Raw genomic sequence first — 23,463 nt, 5'->3', positions numbered from 1 at the left:
TATTACTGCAGTAAAAGCTCTTTATTCCCACCCTAAAGCAGTTATTAGGGTAACAGATACTCATTCTGAAGGGTTTCCCATAACAAGGGGGACAAGGCAAGTCTGTCCTTGCTCCCCCCTATTATTTGCGTTATACCTAGAACCTTATCTTCGTAAATTATGTACTGCAACAGACATGATTCCTGTAACAATTGGTAAAAATCGTTTTAAAGTATTTGCTTATGCAGATGATGTCCCTATTACCACCATTGATATTAGACGGGCACTCCCAAAAATAATTAGTTTAGCTGAAGAATTCGGAGCACTCTCTGACTATAAATTAAATATAACCAAAACTCAACTGATTCATTCCGAATGGGGGCGACCCAATGAAATGGCTTTTGCTTCACTAGCCCAATATTTGGGGATAACCATCTCCCCTAAGATCGATGATATTATACGCCTCAACATTGAGCCTGTCTTAACATCCTCAAATAAGGTGCTAGAAAGGTTAAATAATTTAAATATTTCTTTGTTTGGTCGTGTTAATATTTTAAAATGTTAATTTTTCCGAAGTTTTTATATTTATTTCGAACAATACCTCTATTATTTTCGTCATTCTATTTTACCAAAATTGATAGAATGGTATCCAGGTTCCTTTGGGGCTATCATCGTTCTAGGCGCGCTCTAAAATGGTGTACTCTGCCAAGAACAAGAGGTGGCTGGAGAGTTCCTAATTTTCGGTTGTATTATTCGCTTATTTTTTTAAGACATATGGATATACTACTTTTTAGGGATGTCATCATTGAGGAATCAGTATATCCGTCAGTTTATGATTTATTGCTAGGGGAAGAAGTAACACAATGTTTAGTAAAAATCATAGAACCCAGTTACTATAAAAAAACTAAATTTAAAATAGTATTAGCGGCATTTACTGTTTGGAAGCAAATTAGGAGGAAAATAGTATGCTTAAAACAAATTCATTATTATTCTCCTATTTTTAATAATCATAGTTTACCAGCAGTTTTTCATGACCAAATTATTAAAAGATGGTTTCAATCTGGAATTTACGTACTAGGAGACTTATACCAAGACTCTAAATTTATTTCATTTTCAGATCTCCAAGTTAAATATGGTTTATCTAAATATGATTTTTTCAAATACCTTCAGATACGGAGCTTTTTAGAATCTAAAGGCCTTTTAGATCATAGTTCTATGAATAGAAATTCTATTCTAGAAATTAGTAAAAAAAACTAAAAAAAATGTCTAGTTTACGCTACTGCTATATATCAATTAGAAGATGATATTTTGTTAGTAGAGAGCAAATGGCAAAGGAAATTTGAAATCGAGAATGTCGACATAGAAAGATCTATCGATTTATCAATTAAGATTCTTTTCAATGGCTCACTTCAAAGCCAACATTATATGTCAATTTTTGATTTGTATTATTCCCCAATTAAAATAGCGAGATGGAAAACAGGTACTGGCGATAGCTGCAACCGATGTGATGAGACCGAGGCTGATTCTGTTCACATGTTTTTTAAATGTATGAAACTCTCCCGGTTTACTGCTGATATAGAATCTTTCATTAATAATAGCCTAGGAATTGATGTAAAGCTAACCCCTGAATTAGTAATCCTAGGCATTCAAACGGATCACATCGGTATTAGATCTACAGCTGAAGAAGCCTTCTTGTTTATCTGTATGTCAGTTTTTCGTTTCTGTATTACTTCCAGATGGATTGATATTGAACCCCCAAGTTTTTATCATTGGCGATCTAAATTGCTCTCTATATATTGATTAGAAATGGCAATGTATAAACTTAAAGGGCTAAAAAAAGGACACAAGGTAAAAAAACATGGGATTTTATAACTAATTGGGTTTAATGTAATTGAATTACCCTATAAGATATCGTGTCTCTTCTAAGAAGTATTATTTATTATGTGATGTCCTATCTTTTTCTTTTTTAGGCCAATGATATCCTTCTTTCATCTTTGTCTGATTGTGATACTTACTTTGTTCATTGTCCGGCTGACTGTTGAAACAAATGCTTAATAAAAAAATTTTTTAAAAAAAGAGCTTTCTTTGAGATATTACTTAAAGAGGTTGGGTCATTAAAATAATATATGGTTCCCAGATCCTCGAAAAATTTCTTCACCTATGTCAACCAACAAATTTTATTCTTCTTTTCTAGGCCTAACACATTGTTCAAAATCATACGATTTAGACCACATTCATCAGTTGTCCAAACTCTATGCCATAACAGTATCAGAGCAGTTCTTAAAATATCTACTAGATATGGTTCCCCAAGTTCTGTGTGGCAAGAGTACGTGGATACACTTCTTGGGACACCTAGAAGGTACTTCATAAAAAGATTTTTTACCACCTGTAGACATGTCACATTGGCATGCCCCCACAAGCCCGCGCCATAGGTCACTATTGCTAGACAAGTGGCCTTATATACAGTTAGCATTTCCCCTATAGGCTTCTTTCCAATTTTATGGCGTTTTTTAACGCCATTATGGCTTTACAATACAGCAGTTTTCTTGTCTTGATTGTAATGTTCCAGTTGCCAGTGTGATCAAACAAAACTCCTAAGTAGGAGAAAGTTGGAGTAAAATCAACTGGGGTCGTACCAATAAAAACTGCTTTCCTCTTTTTATTTGTGCCACCACCGCAAATCATAGTAAAAGTTTTTGAGCAATTTATCTTTAAGTTAAATCCACTCATAAAATTTGCAAAGGAGGTAACCAGGGCTTGCATGGCCAATTGGGTTCGAGCTATCAGGACAGCATCCTCGGTGTACAATAATGCGGGCACTGGTCTATCTCCTACCATAGGCAAATCCTTACATTCCTTTAAAAGAATTTTCTCCACGTCATTTATATAGAGTGTGAAGAGGAGTGGGGCTAGCACGCAGCCTTGTCGTACGCCCCTGCCTATACCAAAAGAATCAGTGCATTCACCGTTTTTTCCAAATCTAATTCTCGCGGATGCGTCCTGCTACAATTCCCTTAGAAAGTTTATAATTGATATGTCTACCCCCATATTGCTCAGAACCATCCAAAGTTTATTGTGTGAGACACAGTCGAAAGCAGATGTTAAATCTATAAAAGTTAAAAATATTCGACCCTCTTTGGCCTTTATATACTTCTCTATTAAAATGTGTAAGTTCAAACACTGGTCAATTGTACTAAGCCCTTTACGGAACCCGTATTGTAAATCACTGATTATATTGTTTTCATCCGCCCATATTTGAAGCCTATTTAAAATGACCCTTCCAAAGACTTTGATGGTGCTGTCAAGAAGTGAAATAGGATGATAACATTGACAGCTAAGTCTGTCCCCTTTTTTTAAATATTGGAACTATCAGTGACTCGTGCCACGAATGCAGGGGACCATTCTAGCGCTTGGACGCCCCTGGGCAGCTATTTGCGCTTTACAAAACACATTTTCATTTCTTTCTGAAAAGTAAAATTAAAAACTTTACCCAGGATTGGGGCCCATAAATCAATATCATTTTTATATAGATCTACCGGGACCCCGTCAGGGCCTGGTGCTTTGCCCCTCGAACTTGCCTTGATACTAGCGCTGACTTCTTCTATAGAGAAATCATGATGTGCCTGGGTATTGTTTAAGTTGGGTTCTTCAATATTAGGAGTTACAGAAAGTGAACGATCTCCTAGCGAGCATTCAGCAGAATATAAATCTCCGAAATGCTTTACCCACTCTGGTGCGGATATTGCTACCTCTATTGTGGGAGTACTATTATAATTAGAGAAGGGGGAGTTTACAACTTTCCAGAATGCTGCTGAATCTCGACTTAACGAGGCCTCACACAGAGCATCCCAAGTTGCATGTTTTATAGTATCTTTCCTCTTTCTTAGCGCCTGTTTATAAAAATATCTGCATTCCTTAATTAACGTCTTATCTTTGTCTGGCGCGTGTAATGCATGTTTTAGATTTGAATATGCTTTCGTACACACTGAATCGAACCAACTTACTCGGGGTTTTTTGGGGCCTTTAGTTTCAACCCAGAGAAGTTTTTTAATTTGTGTGACGATTAATAAGAAGTTATTTACAACAGCGCCTTCCTCAAATTTACATCAGTACATGCCTCAAACTGTGGCCACGTGCTCTTCACTAGTTTTTTGATAAAGTCCTCAGGGACTATGTTTGACCATTTTAAGGAATAGCCATTTTTCCTGGACAAGGTGATGTTATCCAATTGTACGTCAGGAGTACCTAACCGACATAGAGTACTATAAGTACTTTGCAGTACAATTCTAAGAGGATAATGGTCGCTCAGTGAGTTATCAAGAGTACTACAAGACTGTATCATTCCCCCATGTCTCACAGTCATGATTATATAATCAATCGTTGTTGTAGCCCCTCTACCACAAAAAGTGGAGACAAATGGACATTCTGGGGTGACCAATCTATTTACAAACCCCATATCGGATCCGAACATGATTTCGTTTATATGATCTCCACACTTGGTATGTTCAAAGTGGGACAAAAAAGTATCTTTGTCAAGCACATACCCGCAGGTGCCTTTTTCCGCTCTTGCACATAGGGAGCAATTAAAATCTCCTGCCCAAATTATGCAGACATCTCTAGAACTACGGGCCAACATGGCTTTTATATGACTTCCTAATCGTTTAAAAGTGTTATCCATTTCCTCCAACTGGACATTATTATAAAAATTTACTAAAACCTAGGAAAATTCAGAATCAATGGACATATGGAGAATATGGTAAAACCTATCATTAAAAACAACATCAATGTTAGTATATGACAACATGTTTGAGACATATGTGCATAATCCCCCTTTTGCCCTTCCATGGGGTGAACGAATTGCTGGGGAAAAATAGGTCCTAAAGCCGTTAACATGATCTGGTTCTATAGACCAGGTTTCTTGTAAACACATAACATCCTGAGCATTCACAAGATTAATCCAGTTTTCGTTTCCAAGCTTAGACCTTAGACCAGCTATATTCCAGCTCACCAGTGCCAATGTGTCCTTCTTCTTTGAACTGGCTAACGTACCCGGGGTGTCCTCAGGTTCCAATATAATCTCTCGAGATAGATCTTTTTCTAAACTTCTAGAATAATTAGACATAATAGGGGGTTGCTCTTTTCTTATGGGATCTGTGGATCCTTCTTTATCCTTACTCTCTATCGCAATTAATTCACTCATGTCAGAGACAGGACCTATATTGATTGGGTTTATGGATGGTCCAGATTTTTGAGTGGTTATAATATCAGGGAGTCAGTCAATGTCCTCCATCCCTTGTAAAACATCAATCTGATTAAATATTGGGACATTAAACGTGGCAGCCTGTCTATCCCAATCTTCTACTTGCCGATAGGGGTTTGATCTAAATACCCTACAGTTCATTGATGGGTAAAAGTAAGACAGATCCCGGGTTTGAATCCCAGCAGTCCCTCCGAGTGGATTCCACCCACAGATGTGTCTGACAATACGTCTATCTCTGAAATTTATATTTATACAATCCCTAGGTGGATCTTTATATGTATGTCCAATCCAGGCCACTCTACGAACATTTATGATTTCTGCTTGTAGATGTCCTGGAAGCGGTCTGTGTGTATTTAGCCAGTGTACCACCTTATTTTTTAAAATTGCAAAGGATTCCTCTCTATTATTCTGTAGTTCCGGGACGCCCGTCAGTACCACAGTGTAAGGCATTGACTCAGGTGGTAAGTCTATGTGTGGGTGCCTAACCCTCAGGATGTCAATACTCTTTTTTGGTGAGCCTCTTACAGGGTTTAACCCTGTTTTATCTGTTAGAACCTCCCTTTCCACCGTTTTATTGGGGACTTTATTAGATGCCTGCGCTCTGTTATCTAGGGCTAGAAGTTGCTGTCTTGGACGCTTTCCCCCTTCTTTTGCTGTGTTAGATGTTTTTTGGGGAAGTTTAGGGACAGTGCTAGCTATGGTAGGGTTTTCAACAAGGGCTGCTACGTCCCCGTCCAAAGCCCTCATATTGAGCTGTTTCAACATGTCCAAATTGCCCAGAACCAATTTTTCTAGGGACTCTATTTTATTTGTAAGAGTTTTTGTTCTTTCCAGCAGTGGTAAGATTAAGGATCTCAACATCTGCTCGAAATATATCATAAAACCTACTGGGTTAGGTGGTAGAGTTTCCGGATCAACCGTGGCACTATCAGTGCCACTATTGATCTTAGACATAGTTGGATAACCCTTGCTCACTTCCCCATGTTGTCCCTGAGCGGCAAAGGCTAATTTTTGCTGTTTAAGTCTATCTTTACCAACTCCCCTGGTTGGCTTTTCAGTAGGATTAGTTTTCCCTGAATACTTTTCTGGCCCCTCTCTCTTTGAGGGGGACTCTCATTGCGCAGTTCAACCGATATATTGGAATTTGTCAATAAAGAGGCTCCCGAGCCCTCTAGATTAATAACATCGTCATTTATAATAGAGGACTCCACCGATGTAAGGGGTGGTTGTAATGAAGGTGTTGATGACAGCCTAGTAGCCGAGGGGGAGGTTAGCGAAGATGTACATGGTATTTGAGGGGTACAATGGGTATCTGCGGGCCTAGGGAACACTGCAAAAGAATCCATGAGCATGGAGTCTGAGATATTTGCCAGTGTTACAGAGGTGTTAGTAATAAGAGAAGGTAAACACATGTTAGGGGGCAGCGAGAGCCATCTCTCAGTTCTCTCAATAGCAGTGACGACCACCCCTATAGTCTTCTGTAACATCCTGTCTATTGCTGTTAGGGTTGGCAAAGGAGTGGTGGTACATTGTTTCCGTCTTGAGGTGGAACGCGTAGTCATAGGAGTGTTCTTGCCCATATTTCACAGGATAACGCACAAAAAATAAATGTACCTTAAGTGCCCAGCGTACATCCAAGTCAATCCTGCGTTTGTATACTGGAATCAAGGGACAGGGCCCAGCCCAGCCACGATCTGCCACGGACGGCCACAGATGGCCCGCCCTTTGCCCGGGCTTAGCCCGGCGCCGCCCGCGACGCGTAGAGAGTGCTGGTCTCTACGCTGTAGAGTGGTGGTGGTCATGTGCGGCCGGTCAGCTCGAGCACAGCCCAGGAGAAGGTTCAGCAGGTCGGCAGAGTTCCCCCAGGCAGCGGCAGGAACTCTCAACTGCAGCGGCGTCTCCTGTGTTACCAAAGGGCACAGGTGTGTAAAATTAAAGCAGCGTCTCCCCTTGTGAATCCATTTCCCCCAACACCCCTTGAGGATCCTGTGTGTCAACTCCAGTGTAGCTCACGTCGTATTCGGTGAAAGATTTCCCTGTCCTAGGGGATGGTGTCTGTGCCCTCTGTGCCCTGCCTTGCTGCCTGTGGCTGCTTCTAGTGCAATAACCTGAAAATGAGGCCTGGTCTGAAATTTCACTCTCCCTTGATACATCAAGTGGTGTGGATGGGGGAACAGAAGTAGCACCCTGTCCATGCGACTGTAGAATGGCTGAAGACACAGTGTTTGCTAATGACTGAACTGTTCTGTGGAGACCAGCAACATCGCCATGCATCCCCTCCATGAATGCCACCACCTGCCCCAACTTCCTATCGTGGTCTTGGAATGCATTGATCATGTTGGTCTGCCCTACACACAGCGGTCGCAGCAGATCAACAGCCTCAGCACAAAGTGCACTTTGTGTCACATGGGCAGGGGCTGCGGTGCCTGCACCGAAGGCAACTCTGCTCCCCCTACTCTGGCGAGCACGAGCAGTACTTGTTGCAGTTGGTGGCAGTGTGGGCCCTGTGTGCTGTGTCCCGACTGAAGGTGTTGATTGCCCACTCCCTGTCTGTGACAACAGTGCTGACTCACCAACACTGTCTGAAGATGAGGACGATGGTGTTTCCACATGTGAGTCTTCAGGGACGGGTTTGCCCCCCTCTCCGGGGCTGCACTCTTCAGTGTCAGTCTGCGTGTGTGTGATCTCGGATCAGGATGCATTGCCACCACTCATCTCCGTCGTCTGTGGGTCAGTGCCCTCTGCCAAAGCTGAAAGAGAGAGAAAAGACGTTTACCAAAGTGCCACATTCACGTACTGAAGGTTACAAAATCACAACTTTCCTTACAGTCGAATAACATGTAGCACCCATCCTGCACACGACCCACCCTTACCAGACATCCTCATATCAAAGAACCGGGGGTGGCTGTGAAACATGTACATCATACAAACAGGGCAAGTGCATGCAGACCACCACACATGTCATGCCATGGGACCACAGACCTCAACGGCATGTCCTGGCACCCTCAACTACAAAGCAACTGGTATGTCCACCTGGCGGACATGGATGCTACCGCTCACTCAGCTAATGGCACCAACATGCAATTGCAGCAAAACAAACGCACCACGGATGTCACTACTGTGTCTGAGCACCAATACATGCATGCACTTACAAGTCACAGACACATACAGTCTGCTTACCGCTAGTTTGCTGTTGATCCCCTCTCAGCCGGGCAGACAGGTCAGGATGCGTCACAGCAATGATACGGTGCATTAGAGGGGTCATGGTGCGTCGGGCAAGACGGGTTGATCTTGGAATCATCCCCAGTGTCATCTCCGCAACATTCTTGCTGAGCCTGGATATGTCGTCGCAGCGCTTGTGGCAGTGTGTGTGTCGTCTATTGCACACCCCCACTGCCCGTACATCACGTGCTATGGTCCTCCACACGGACTTGCGAAGGTGCAGCTTGACCTACCATGATGGGAGACAAGAGGGGTACGTCAGTAGACAGTTTGAAATTCACAAACATCGTAGAAACACGTATCTTTCTGCAGCCATGCTCAGTACAACACATGTGAAGGTCCCACAGCACACCGCCAAGCTTGCAGAAGCCAGGAGTCAGTGACCACCTCATGCCCACCAACATGTTCCCCACTGCACTTACCACCTGTCCGGGGGCACCATAGAGCCGTTCATAGAAGCTGAGCACACCGTCCACAAGGACATCCAGCTCCGCTGCGGTGAAGGGACGAGACCAGATCTCTTGCACTGTCTGCATGTCAAGGTCCAGGACTGTGGCACTACAGCAGCAGTTGTTGGTTAGCTCAGCAGCAGCAGGTCGAGGTGATGGTCGCAGGCAGCAGTTGTTGGATAGCTCAGCAGCAGCAGGTCGAGGTGATGGTCCCAGGCAGCAGTTGTTGGATAGCTCAGCAGCAGGAGGTCGAGGTGATGGTGGCAGGCAGCAGTGGCTGAAAGCAGTGAATGTGTGCTGCAGAAATTCACACATATATAGGGCCCTGAGCTCATATCAGTGGCACACATCTGCAGCAATTGGTTTTCCCTGGATGCCTCATTCAAAAAGAGCCAATGACTGGCCCTGGTGTGGCGGTGCACGGCTTCCGCTATCTTTTGAATGCGCATACGCGCCCCGCGTTACTAGTTTCCATTGGCTACATGTGCACGGACCGTCACGGTCACACACCGGCAACCGCATGTGCGCGCTACCGCGACGGTGCATCATTTGAGAAAAGTAATCACTGGCGTCACTATGGCGGTGAACGCATTCCGCGGGGGCGGAGCAGACTAACACATACATTTGAATATGCAATTCCAAAATGGCAGTTGATACCCCCCTTACAGTCACATTGCAGCACCCACCGCAGACTGCCGGTCCTGGCCGCTCACCCACCGCCAGCATCCGGTGGTGTGTGACTGGCCAGGACCGGCGGTGTGTGACTGGCCAGGACCAGCAGTGTGTGACCGGCCAGGACCGGCGGTGGGTGACTGGCCAGCACCCGGCGGTGGGTGACCGCCAGGACCGGCGGTGTGTGACCGGCCAGGACCGGAGGTGGGTGACCGGCGGTGGGTGACCGGACAGGACCGGCGGTGTGTGACCGGCCAGGACCGGCGGTGTGTGACCGGCCAGGACCGGCGGTGGGTGACCGGCCAGGGCCATCCATGCCATGGTGACCTCAATGCACAGGCCGCTCACCCACCGCCAGCACCCGGCGGTGTGTGACCGGCCAGCACCCGGCGGTGGGTGACTGGCCAGGACCGGCGGTGTGTGACCGGCCAGGGCCAGCGGTGTGTGACCGGCCAGGGCCGGCGGTGTGACCGGCTAGGACCGGCGGTGTGTGACCGGCCAGGACCGGCGGTGTGTGACCGGCCAGCACACGGCGGTGGGTCACCGGCCAGGACCGGCGGTGTGTAACCGACAAGGGCCGGCGGTGTGTGACCGGCCAGGACCGGCGGTGTGTGACCGGCCAGCACCCGGTGGTGGGTCACCGGCCAGGACCGGCGGTGTGTGACCGGCCAGTGCCGGCGGTATGTGACCGGCCAGGACCGGCGATGTGTGACCGGCTAGGGCCGGCGGTGTGTGACCGGCCAGGGCCAGCAGTGTGTGACTGGCCAGGACCGGTGGTGTGTGACTGGCCAGCACCCGGCGGTGGGTCACCGGCCAGGACCGGCGGTGTGTGACCGGCCAAGGCCGGCGGTGTGTGACCTGCCGGGACCGGCGGTGTGTGACCGGCCGGCACCCGGTGGTGGGTCACCGGCCAGGACTGGCGGTGTGTGACCGGCCAGGGCCGGCGGTGTGTGACCAGCCAGGACCGATGGTGTGTGACCGGACAGCACCCGGCGGTGGGTCACCGGCCAGGACCGGCGGTGTGTGACCGGCCAGGGCCGGCGGTGTGTGACCAGCCAGGACCGGCGGTGTGTGACCGGCCAGCACCCGGCGGTGGGTCACCGGCCAGGACTGGCGATGTGTGACCGGCCAGGGCCGGCGGTGTGTGACCAGCCAGGACCGGCAGTGTGTGACCGGCCAGCACCCGGCGGTGGGTCACCGGCCAGGACCGGCGGTGTGTGACCGGCCAGGACCGGCGGTGTGTGACTGGCCAGGACCGGCAGTGTGTGACCGGCCAGGGCCGGCGGTGTGTGACCGGCCAGGACCAGCAGTGGGTGACCGGCCAGGGCCATCCATGCCATGGTGACCACAATGCACAGGCCGCTCACCCACCGCCAGCTCCCGGCGGTGTGTGACCGGCCAGCACCCGGTGGTGGGTGACCGGCCAGGACCGACGGTGTGTGACCGGCCAGGGCCGGCGGTGTGTGACCGGCCAGGACCGGCGGTGGGTGACCGGCCAGGGCCATCCATGCCATGGTGACCTCAATGCACAGGCCGCTCACCCACCGCCAGCACCCGGCGGTGGGTGACCGGCCAGGACCGGCGGTGTGTGACCGGCCAGGGCCATCCATGCCCTGGTGACCTCAATTCACAGGCCGCTCACCCACCGCCAGCACCCGGCGGTGTGTGACCGGCCAGCACCCGCGGTGGGTGACCGGCCCGGACCGGTGGTGTGTGACCGGCCAGGGCCGGAGGTGTGTGACCAGCCAGGACCGGCGGTGGGTGGCCGGCCAGGGCCATCCATGCCATGGTGACCTCAATGCACAGGCCGTTCACCCACCGCCAGCACCCGGCGGTGGGTGACCGGCCAGGACCGGCGGTCTGCGGTGGGTGCTGCAATGTGACTGTAAGGGGGGTATCAACTGCCATTTCGAATTGCATATTCAAAAGTATGTGTTAGCCTGCACCACGCCCGCGGAATGCGTGCACCACCATAGCGACGCCACTGAGTGATTATTTTCAAATGATGCACCGTCGCGGTAGTACACACATGCGTTTTGCGGGGTGTGACCGTGATGGTCCTTGACCATACAGCATATGTCATGCACAATTGCAGGATCAACGATCAACTTCTGTGTTGGTGGAAGGCGTCCACACATGGCGTATGTACACACACTGCATGTCTCCGCACACATGTAATGTTGATAGTTGTACATGTGTGTTAGGACATGTCCAGAATGCTGCAAGAATTATAATGTGAAGTCAATGGCCCGTGGCCACGTGTGTCTTTCATGTCCAGTTTTTTCCATGTGTGTTCATACTATTGACCTTGCCAGTGGTTAACAAAGGCTATTGATGGGCGCCCAAGTTGCGTCAGATGTGCATGGCGACCTGTTGACGTCTTGGTTTGGCGGACACACGTTTCCATTTGTACACATGTACACAGTACATCAAGGGTGTGTAACCACATTCAGAAGCTGTTGTCAGTGTGTTGTTTGTGTATGCAAGTAACAATGATGGGGGTATACATGCATTCTGTATATGCGTTTGTGTGTTGCCTGTTGTGTGCCCATGCATGTCATGTGGGGATGCCCAGCATTGTAGGTGGGGTCATGGGTGCATGAAGACTAGGAGGGTGTGTTCCATGTTGGTGTTGTGTGTGCACGTGCATGTGTGTCTGTGGTGACGCTTGTCCACATTTGGGCCCTCAGTCATGTGTTGTTGGTAGTTCTTTCGACATGTGTGCATGTTACATTGGACATGTTTGCACACATGATGTTGTTTGTGGGTGAACATTGTGTGTGTAGTTATCTGTATTACATTATATATTGGTCACGTCACACATATAATCATTGTCTGCAACATGTCTTATTTGTGTTGTGTTGGTCAAGATGTGATAGTGTGGCACAGCTATGCGTTGTTGGTCAATTGACATCTGCTACCATCTACTCCCACACAGGAGGGCTCCAAATGTGCATCGACCATACACTGTGCTGGAGGACATGGTTGACGAGGAGGTGACCTGCAAATTCCGGCTTGATCGACGTAGATTGCAGGAGCTTGTAGCCCAATTGTCACCTCATCTGCAGCCACGCAGGACATATCCAGGAGCTATTACACCCACAGCAAAGGTGATGGCGGCACTTCACTTCTTTGCAACTGGCACTTTCCAGTACACAGTCGGACATGCCGGGGGGATGTCACAATCCATGTTCAGCATGGTACTGTGGGATGTTCTGAATGCCATGATGCTTTACAAGGATGATTACATCCATTTTCCACGGCCAGCAGAGTTGGCAGCAGTCAAAGGGGACTTCTATGCCCTGGCCCAGACCACACGTAGTGAGTTCCATTGATGGCACACATATTGGTCTCATTCCACCCCAGGGACGTGAACCTGTATATCGCAACCGAAAGCACTACCATTCGATCAACATGCAAGTGGTGTGCCTGGCTGACAACATCATCTCCCATGTGTGTGCCAGATTTCCAGGGTCCGCACATGACTCTCACATCCTGAGGAGCAGCATTGTTCCCCAACTGATGGCTAATCTGCGTCCAGAACGTGCGTGGCTTGTAGGTGAGTATGCTGTGAGGACAATTGTGGTGATGTGTGGCATGGTGTTCCCACCAATCCTGGTAATGATATTTGTGTCTGTCATCCACCCACGTAGGTGACTCTGCGTACCCAAACCGGCCTTGGCTGCTGAGCCCCATACGGAATCCTACTACCCCTGGTGACATGCGTTATAATGATGCCCATGGGAGGACACGTAGAGTGGTGGAACATACTTTTGGACTGCTGAAGTCTAGGTTTCGCTGCCTGGACAAAACCGGAGGGGCCCTGCCATACTCACCATGCAAAGTATGCAAAATCGTGATTGCCTGTTGCATGCTCCACAACCTGCCCTTGCGCAATAACATTGAACTGATCATGGACCCTGAAGACCAACAGGTTGCTCCGCCTCCCATCCCACCCATGTCCACTGATGAGGATAGTGGTGAGGAAGAAGGTGTGGACCAGAGGCGTCAGCTCATTGATCGCTATTTTCCTTGAATGTGAGTAACTACCTCTTGTGCAGCTAGACAATGCGTGATGTATGTTTGCTGGTGAAGTGTGGATGTGGTGTGTCTATGCTGCCTGTTCTGGTATGTTCTGTTTGCAAATGTGTGTTGTAGATGGTGTATATGTAAAGCTCCCTGATGTTTGTCCTGTGATCCACTTAATTGGTGATGAGTGTGGTTTGTGGGATGTTGCAGTACAGTGTGTTGTGATGGGTGTGAATCACTTTCATGACCTGTGTTTGTTGTTCTCTCATTATACCTAGGTCACTCCCACAGAGGCATGATTCTCAAAAACATTGATCCCTGCACCTAATAACGACAAATTATGAGACACTCATGTGATTAAAACATGGAGGTCACACAGCATAGAGTGTTTACGTGGTGTTTATTTACAGGTTGTGGATTGATGTTGGTGCATATTTACAATTAGGTGTTGGGGGGAAGTGAGAGTTAAGTCATGGCAGATGAAAACACCATGGGAACACCACATTGTGTGATGTCCACCTAGTCCAACAGACGTGTGCCAATGCTTGGCATTGTGGGGCAGGATAGTTTGCAGGGTGAATGGCAGGCTCAAGGAGGGTGAAGTCATTGGCGGCCCCTCTTCGAGCGGGTAGATGGGGCATTTCCACTGCTCTCAGCTGGATCCAGCCTCGGACGGCCCCTCCGTCTTGGAGCCGGAGCGGAGACAGCTGTGGGGGCAGGTTGGTCAGGGGCTACCTCCCTGTCCGTGGCCTCAGGTGTGGGTGGCGGTGGTGTTGGTGACCTGTCCCGCTGGGCACTTGGGTGAGGGGGTGGTGGTGTGGCGCGGGATAACCAATCCCTCCACAGAGCAGTTTGCTGGCCCATGAGGTCCACAATTTGCCCAATGCGAGTGTCAATGGACGGCAACAGCTGGCTGCTCTCTTGCGAGTCTTGGTGGGCCCGATCGGCCTGTGCCTGCGACGGCTCATAGGATGCATGGACTCTGGCGATGACTTCCAGGGTCTCGGCCCCAGGATGGGGTGGGTCTCCTTCCCGACCTCGCCTAACAACTGCACTCCTGGTTGTGAGCCGTGGCCTCACCTGTGTCCTTTCCCGCACACTCTCCCTGCTAGCCTGGGATGTCGATAGCCCATCATCGGGCGATGGGTCAGGCAGGGTGGCACAGGCAGGAGTGGTGGTGGTGATGGTGGTGGTGGTGGTGGTGGTAGCTGCACAGCTCACAATGGCAGGTGTTGGTCTTGTGACACTGCAAACACAACAATGATGGACAGAATGTGGATCAATGTCACTGGCCAAGGTGGTGGAGGCCGGGATGTCCTGGGAGCATGATGGCCCTGGGAGTCTGCTTGGGCCAGCATCGTCCTCTGCACCCGAGCTGTCAATGGGATCGTCATTAGAGAGTCCGGGCTGTGAGGGGGGCGACTGGTGCTGGGGGTTGCTGCTTTCGCCGGTCAAGTTGCGATCACCTGAGGGACAAGATTTTCAGAAACAATGCTGTGGACATTACATGTTTTTGGTACCAACATTAGAAATCACTAGGGAATCAGGACATGGTTGTTGTTGTCATCATGTTGTTGTGGTTGACAGTACAGGGCAATATGGTGGCGTGGAGATGGGAAGGCAATACTTGGATATCTGTGGTCCTGTCCTGCTATTAGATGTTCCCCCTGTGAAGATTTCTATCTACTTGTCAGTTTGCAGGAGGAGATGCACTGGTCAGCAAATGGTGGGTGGACTCAATCTTGCTCTGGGATGAGACATGGGGGCCTGTGGGTAGTTGTAGTGCTGGTCTCTCACACCCCCCACCCACCTCTCACACCCCCCCCCACTACCCTCCCTATGACATGGGGGCCTCTTGGGAGTTGTAGTGCTGGTCTCTCACAGCCCCCACCCACCTCTCACACACACCCCACCACCCTCCTTGTAGACATGGGGGGCTGTTGGGAGTTGTAGTGCTGGTCTCTCATACCCCCCACCCACCTCTCACATACCCCCCACCACCCTCCCTGTAGACATGGGGGCCTGTTGGGAGTTGTAGTGCTGGTCTCTCACACCCCCACCCACCACCACCCTTCCTGTGGACATGGGGGCCTCTTGGGAGTTGTAGTGCTGGTCTCTCACACCCCCCACCCACCTCTCACACCCCCCCACCACCCTCCTTGTAGCCATGGGGGCCTCTTGGGAGTTGTAGTGCTGGTCTCTCACACCCCTCACCCACCTCTCACACCCACCACCACCCTCCCTGTATACATGGGGGCCTGTTGGGAGTTGTAGTGCTGGTCTCTCACACCCCCACCCACCTCTCACCCCCCCCACCCTCCCTGTAGACATGGGGGCCTGTTGGGAGTTGTAGTGCTGGTCTCTCACACCCCCACCCACCTCTCACACACCCCCCACCACCCTCCTTGTAGACATGGGGGCCTGTTGGGAGTTGTAGTGCTGGTCTCTCACATCCCCCACCCACCTCTCACACACCCCCCACCACCCTCCCTGTGGACATGGGGGCCTCTTGGGAGTTGTAGTGCTGGTCTCTCACACCCCCCACCCCCCACCACCCTCCCTGTGGACATGGGGGCCTCTTGGGAGTTGCAGTGCTGGTCTCTGACACCCCACACCCACCTCTCACACACCCCCCACCACCCTCCTTGTAGACATGGGGTCCTCTTGGGAGTTGTAGTGCTGGTCTCTCACACCCCCCACTCACCTCTCACACACCCCCTACCATCCTCCCTGTAGACATGGGGGCCTGTTGGGAGTTGTAGTGCTGGTCTCTCACACCCCCCACCCCCACCACCCTCCCTGTGGACATGGGGGCCTCTTGGGAGTTGTAGTGCTGGTCTCTCACACCCCCCACCCACCTCTCACACCCCCCCACCACCCTCCCTGTAGACATGGGGGCCTGTTGGGAGTTGTAGTGCTGGTCTCTCACACCCCCCACCCACCACCACCCACCCTGTAGACATGGGGGCCTGTTGGGAGTTGTAGTGCTGGTCTCTCACACACCCCACCCACCACCACCCTCCCTGTAGACATGGGGGCCTGTTGGGAGTTGTAGTGCTGATCTCTCACACATCCCACCCCCCACCACCCTGCCTGTGGACATGGGGGCCTCTTGGGAGTTGTAGTGCTGGTCTCTCACACCCCCCACCCACCTCTCACACACCCCCCACCACCCTCCTTGTAGACATGGGGGCCTGTTGGTAGTTGTAGTGCTGGTCTCCCACACCCCCCACCCACCTCTCACACACCCCCCACCACACTCCCTGTAGACATGGGGGCCTGTTGGTAGTTGTAGTGCTGGTCTCTCACACCCCCCACCCACCACCACCCTCCCTGTAGGCATGGGGGCCTGCTGGGAGTTGTAGTGCTGGTCTCACCCCCCCCACCCCCCACCACCCTCCCTGTGGACATGGGGGCCTCTTGGGAGTTGTAGTGCTGGTCTCTCACACCCCCCACCCACCTCTCACACCCCCCCACCACCCTCCTTGTAGACATGGGGGCCTGTTGGAAGTTGTGGTGCTGGCTGCTTTGAAAACATGCAAGCCTGGGAACGTAGGAGGCAACATTTGTGTTTGGTCATGGTGGGTGCATTTGAGCCCAGGACTTCACATTTGGGTGACTATGTGGCCCACATGCATGGATTGGATCCTGGGAGATGTGTCTTGGCAGTTGTGTAAGGCAGACCATGGCAGTGTGATAGTGGTCATTGGTTTGTACTTACCAGCCTCTAGTCCCTCTTCGATTCCCTCCAGGCTCTCAGGGTGCAGTATGCCCAGCACCTTCTTCTCCCATTCTGCATATGGTATTGGCTCCGGGGGTGTGCCGCCGCCAGTGTGGTATGCCCGCAGGTGGTTCTTGGCCCTGATGCCTTTCACCCTTGTCTTGAGGTCGTGCCACCGCCTCTGGATCTCGTGTTTGGTGCGTGGCACGGTCCCTGACGCATTGACTCTGGTCACTATCCTGTCCCACATGTTGTTTTTGGTTGCCACGGTGGTCTGCTGGACTAGGGTACCGAAGAGATGTGGTTCGACACGGATGATTTCATCCACCATGACCTTCAACTCACTGTCTGTGAACTTCAGATTTTTGTTTGGTGCCATGGTGTGTGATGTGCAAGGTGTTGGTGGGGTGGGGTGGGATGTGCAGGTGTGTGGTGTGTAGGGATGGTGTTGTGGGTGTTTGTGTGGTGGGTGTGTTTGTGTGCAGGTTGTATGTGTGTTTTTGTGTGTCTGCTGTTAGTGGTATTCTGCCTCTTGCTTGCAGCTATGCTGTGATGCAAAGGATTGTGGTTGTGGGAGGGATTCATTTTATACTGTGTGTGGTGGTTGTGTCCCAATGATTGTTGCCAGTCAGGTGTTCTGTGGGCGTGGTGACTTAGGTGCAATTTTTGGTGCTTGGGGGGGGTGTCATTGGGGCGTGTAGTTGCTGGGGTGGGTGTTTCAGGTGGGTGGGTGTCCTGTTTAGTGTGTTTTCTATTTACTTCCGTCTGCCATTTTGTAATCGGTTTGACGCCAGGGATGGTGTTCGTGTGGTCCTTCCGCAGTCATACTCCGTTTGTCGATACATTGTTTCCGCTGCGGTAGAGGAAGGTGGTGAGTTCCGTTGGAATGGCGGCGTTATCCTAATCACGCGGACAGAGCCTCCGCAGGTATGGCGGCGGTTGTGAATGTACCCACGGTCACGTTCGTCCGCGGCGGAGGGTGTTTCTTTGGTACCGTCCGCTTGCGGCGGTCTTTGGTGTGCTCCGTCCGCCGCGGACGGTGTTTGACGTGATCCGTCCGCCGCGGTCAGAGTTTCTTGACATTATTATACTAATCGCAACCGCGGATTATCCGCGGTGCGGTCGGGAGTGTTTTTGCCGCGACTATGGCGGACGGGACACATTTCCGTCCGCCATCCTAATAGGCCCCATAGTTAGTTGCCCCTGATGGAGCAAGGATTTGCATATAAGCAACTTACTGATGAATCCTTTCATATAATCATAATAAAGTATTAATAAATGTTTGTTATACTAATTTACACGAACTACGTACACAATGTAGAAGCAGGGGAAGCTTGCTTATGTGTCTACAAACAAGTAATTGGACTGAGACTAAAATGGCGCTAAAATCGCGGGAAACAAATTACGCATGTGCCAACTGCATGATGCCATAACGCTGGGAGGGAAAGATTTGCTTCTGCGCATTAACATACAAAATGGGCGCTTCAGAACTCACATGCTAAGCCGCTGCTTAGCTTAAAACTAAACTGTGTTTTATATTAAGGGCTAATGCATAACGATTTATTATGATTAAAAGGGATTAGAGTAGACATAAGTGGTATACACTGACACCATTTTATTTGAATCTATCTTGTTGTCTTTTTGAATCATCTGCTAGTTTGTAATCTGGCCTAAATTGAGAGACGAGGCTCAAACCCACGTGGGTAAGGCGCGCTGTTGCATTAGGAAGAAACCCTGGAGTCTTGATCCCAAGTCTTGGAACCTGATCAAGGACAATCTTTTCTCATAGGCAGAAATATGATGGAACATCCTGAAGACTCAATGAACAATGTATAAATGATATACAATGTTGTTATAAATATGAGAAACAGGTGGGACTAAAGCTTATGTGAAACAAATTAAAAGGACGGGAACATAAGACAATGCTCTATAGATTTAGTATGGTCTGACAATCATTCCCTTGGCTTGTCCAATCAGAATGTCAAATTTACTAGGCCTGGGCCATAAATTCCGTTCCGCTCGTGGAATTTGCGGGATTTGGGTAATTTCGCATGCCAAAAATTCCGCGGTGCACAGCTTAGCCGAATTTTTTGCTTGTTCGCCCTTTCAAAATGCATGTTCGCGAGATATTTCTCCCCGAGCCCGCAAGCAGCATTTGCGAACAGGAAAAAAAGCACTGTGAACGGGTGGAAGAAGCAATACCGGGTGTTTTCAAAACTTTTGCATGCTCGCTGAGATTTTTTACTGTTTCGCGGAGCTTTGCGTAGGGCGACTACGCAAATTCCACCTACCCCTGCAATTTACACAAGTTGAAACATTTGGGGGTGGAACATACCAACAAAAGGTATAATTGGGATAGTTAGCTAAATGAAGAGGCGGATCGCTGCCAGCACGCTGAGAGTTAAAGATGCTGTCCAATTGCTGATCGATTTACCTGAAAGCAGACTTCGAATTTTTAAAATAAAATTTAGGAACGAGAGTGCGGAAGAGGACCGAGGATGTGAGGGAACTGGGAACGGGGTGCGGAAGATAGTCGAGGAGGGAAACTAGTATCTGAGAGGGGTTTGACACTGGCTTTGAATCCAGATGAGGTGACTTGTCCTGTCCAAATTCTGTCCTGAACCTGTTACCTGTTAATTCGTGGGGTCCAACTCTTGGCCAGAGGAGTCTGATCTCACACCATCGTAGGTAAATATAATTGTATTGTGTCAATGTGCCTTTTCTCTCTGTCCTCTCTTCCTGAGGTACTCGTCATTTAAATTCTATAGACTAAGTTAAGCAACTGAATCTTACCTTTTCAGAATGATGGAGTTAACACTGTAATTTCTACTTGATTCACTAAAATAATTCAGATAAAACTTTAAACTTAAACTGAGTCTGTGGTTATTCAATGAAATAAAATAGGTAGATGCTTTAATGTGGTTAATTATTAACTCAAACTCAACTAATAGATCCATGAGTAAGAAAGGGCTTAGTAAATAAATACCGGATACTTTAAGTGAGAGTGGTTTATTGGCCCGAATGTGCGATTTACTGATACTTGTCAGCAGGTTGGTGCTCCACTGGATCACCGCCCCAGAGGACTTCAGCCAGCCTTCTGAGAAAGCCCAATCAGACAATCGTGAGGAGCAAATCTACAGGCATGCAGGCATTGACAGGGCATAACCCCATCCTCCCTTTGTATCTGCCCCCCCTCCATCACAACACCATTGCATTTATGGAATTTAAATGAAAGATGGATTAACCCTTTCCACCTCTCCACAATATACCATGTCTGTTCCTCTGAAAAGGTCACTAGCTTTGTATCATAATCTAGGAAGATGACTCTTAAATGCTGCTACAGAGGAGTGCCTCATATTTCACTGTGCACTAATATTTAACATACCTTCTACCTTTCTAGTTCTACTAAAAATACCCTTTCTTAGTTGTCAACATGCTGAATTTCATGAGAGTGACTATCTTTTTACAGCAGACACATGTCTTCTGGTTTCACGGTGTACTCAGCGCTACAGGTTAAGATATTGATTAGCTGGATGTCACCCTCATTTCTTGGTATTAATTGACTGCTATATTCTCTGAAATGGAACAAAATCACCTCTCACCTGAATGGTATTTGCGAGAAACCAAGGAGTACGTGAGCCAGAGAAATCACTTGGTAACTAATCAAGCAACATGATGCACATTTGTTCATGGGGTATACAAAATGCCCTACTGGAGACTAGGGTGTCAGGGTTGTCTAAAACCAGCAACTTATACCACAGAAATCAGCCTTGCACTTAAATTACCTCAAAAGACTCTTATTGCATTCTCTGAGATTTTCAGCCACTCCTCAGAGTTCAACTCCAGACACAGCCAGTGGGTCATCTATACTTCAAACTCTCCTAATTTGGCCTTAGACACCACTTGAATTGGTCCCTCTCCACACCCTCAGAGATCTCACCTTCAACTGGCCAAAATTGGGATCACTGACACAATATAATGGTTAACAATATAATTGACAAAAGTATTTGTGGAGATGTTCTTTTTTTTCCATGGACATGAAAGTTCTTTTAAGTGATGTCATGTCTTAGTTTTGTGAATGACAGTTTTTCCTGGAACTGCTGGAGGTTAACATGTAAAGAAGATACTGAGAAAATAAAGAAAATGGAACTACCATATTTGTCTGGTCATTAATAACATTTTTGGCGACGAGGGACTCACGCTAGTTGTGCAGGTGGCCACTGTGAATAATTAACCTCCACCACTGGAAAAGTTTTGTATAAGGATTGACAACGCTAATGAAAGAAGGCCCAATGAATTCAACTGAACTATAAGTTATTAATCCTTTAACCTGAGAGAGAGAAGATTATTTAAGGATAACAGCTGCAATTAGTGTTTATTCAAGCACTACAAAATTTTAAGACTCAATGCTCAAATGGAAGATTTGGATGAACGTCCATGTTGAAACACGTCTGATTGTTCCAGTTTTCTCTGTACATGTAAATGTTTGCTGTGACTTATATCGGGTCTATTTTGCATATTTCTGTTGCGTGCAGTTTATTCATCTAAATCATCCAAATCGATGACAATTAATGCACGCTGTTTACTTTTGAAATGTGACATGCGCTAATAAGGTATTGTTCATAGCGAAGTTATGCTTAACACGAGCAGAGCCACGAGAGCAGACACGGGCCATTAGTTCTCCTGTACAAGCTTAAAAAGAGAGCAGTCACAAGAGCAGTCACGGATCATTAAGCCAGCTACATTTCTTCACGAGCTGCATGATTGTTTTAGTTTCTCATAAGCAAGGAAATAAGTCATAAGCAAGGAAATAAATTGAAGTTTTACCTGGAAATGTGAGCTTGAGACCAGAAATTCTTCTTGGAGGCTGTGATGAACATCGGGTGCAACGCAGATATTTTCTGAAAGTTTACATAGAAGGAGGACTATTCTGTCTCCGGATACTTCCTGTCAGTCTACATAGAAAGAGGACTATCCTGCTTTCATTCAGTCTGCATGAAAAGAGTACTGTGGTATTCATAACAGATTCAACAGGCACATACCTGTATTATATGGACTTTATTGCATTTTATTATTTTAGACAATTATTTTAACATATCATATTAGTTTGTTGTTTAAATTTTTTATGGTAATTTATTATTTTGAGTGAAGGAAATGCCAGAACAGAGTATGTCTGCTCCGCCTAGTTTTTTATCCCTTCTTGGAGAGCCAGTGTTAGGGTTTGTGCACAGCAAAGAGCATGTCCCCTCTCATTGCACTAGTGGTCTCTGTAATAGCTCTCTTTTAAACATACTATTGAACGCCTTTCTTGTTATCTCAGCCCCCCCCCTTAGGCTTCTGTGTATGTTGCTCAATGTACTCACAAGTTTGGACATTGCTGTCTTGTTTACACATTGGACCTTGCTTTTACCAAGGCTTCTTTAGAGCACCCCTCCCTAGGCCATGTGTTAATTCAACTAATTTGCATAATAACTGAAGCTCTGCATACCTTTCAAGAACATGTGCAGCATGTGAGAACCACACCCAGCTCTTCGAACCACACCCAGCTCTTCGAACCACACCCAGCTCTTCGAACCACACCTAGCCCTGTCTATAAAAGGCAGCCCCCGAGCCTCACCCAGTGCTTGTGCTCTTCTACCTCCCGCTTACCTGAGAACAGATCCTTCGGCGCTGGCACTTCTGCTCTCTACAGACCTTCATCGGCTTCAACGGCGCGGCTGCTGGCTCTTCCTTCTTCCGGTTTCCGGCTCCTCCTTGCCTAAGCTCCTCTCCTGTCCAAAACAGTCGACCTGCAAAAGAGAAAGAGGACAAGGTTAGACTGATCAGTATCGCTTTCCAGCAACAAGTAAGTGCAAAACTTTTTATTACCTGAAAGAACTTTGACAGCAATTTCTGGATTCGTGTACAGACAATTTGGAACAAGATACCTCCCACAAACATTGTGATTCAAACCCTTTGTTACAAGAATACTTTGTGGAACTTTGTGAAATAAACATTGTTTTACATGGAACTTTTAAGAATCGAACAGTGGAAACCATTGACAGCAAGGCAAACAGTAAATCAAGGACTTGCACAAATTACCTGCTGTATGTTGATGTAAAAATACAGTATTTGTTTTATAAAGATTCTGG

The 23,463-nt window shown here is 48.3% G+C and overlaps 1 protein-coding gene across 1 annotated transcript in view; it reads right to left on the bottom strand.

Annotated features, from left to right (window-relative positions):
* The window catches only part of LOC144756359 (uncharacterized), a 139,352-nt gene extending 116,231 nt beyond the window's left edge, over window positions 1-23,121 (bottom strand). The window contains exon 1 of the mRNA XM_078646120.1: window positions 22,982-23,121. The gene's annotated coding sequence lies outside the window, so the exon portion shown is untranslated. The remainder of the gene's footprint in view (window positions 1-22,981) is intronic.
* Window positions 23,122-23,463: the final 342 nt, after the last annotated feature.

The sequence above is a fragment of the Lissotriton helveticus genome, chromosome 5_1 (genome assembly GCF_964261635.1).
Source record: "Lissotriton helveticus chromosome 5_1, aLisHel1.1, whole genome shotgun sequence".
Taxonomy (NCBI): domain Eukaryota; kingdom Metazoa; phylum Chordata; class Amphibia; order Caudata; family Salamandridae; genus Lissotriton; species Lissotriton helveticus.
This window is presented reverse-complemented; position numbering and strand designations above follow the sequence as displayed.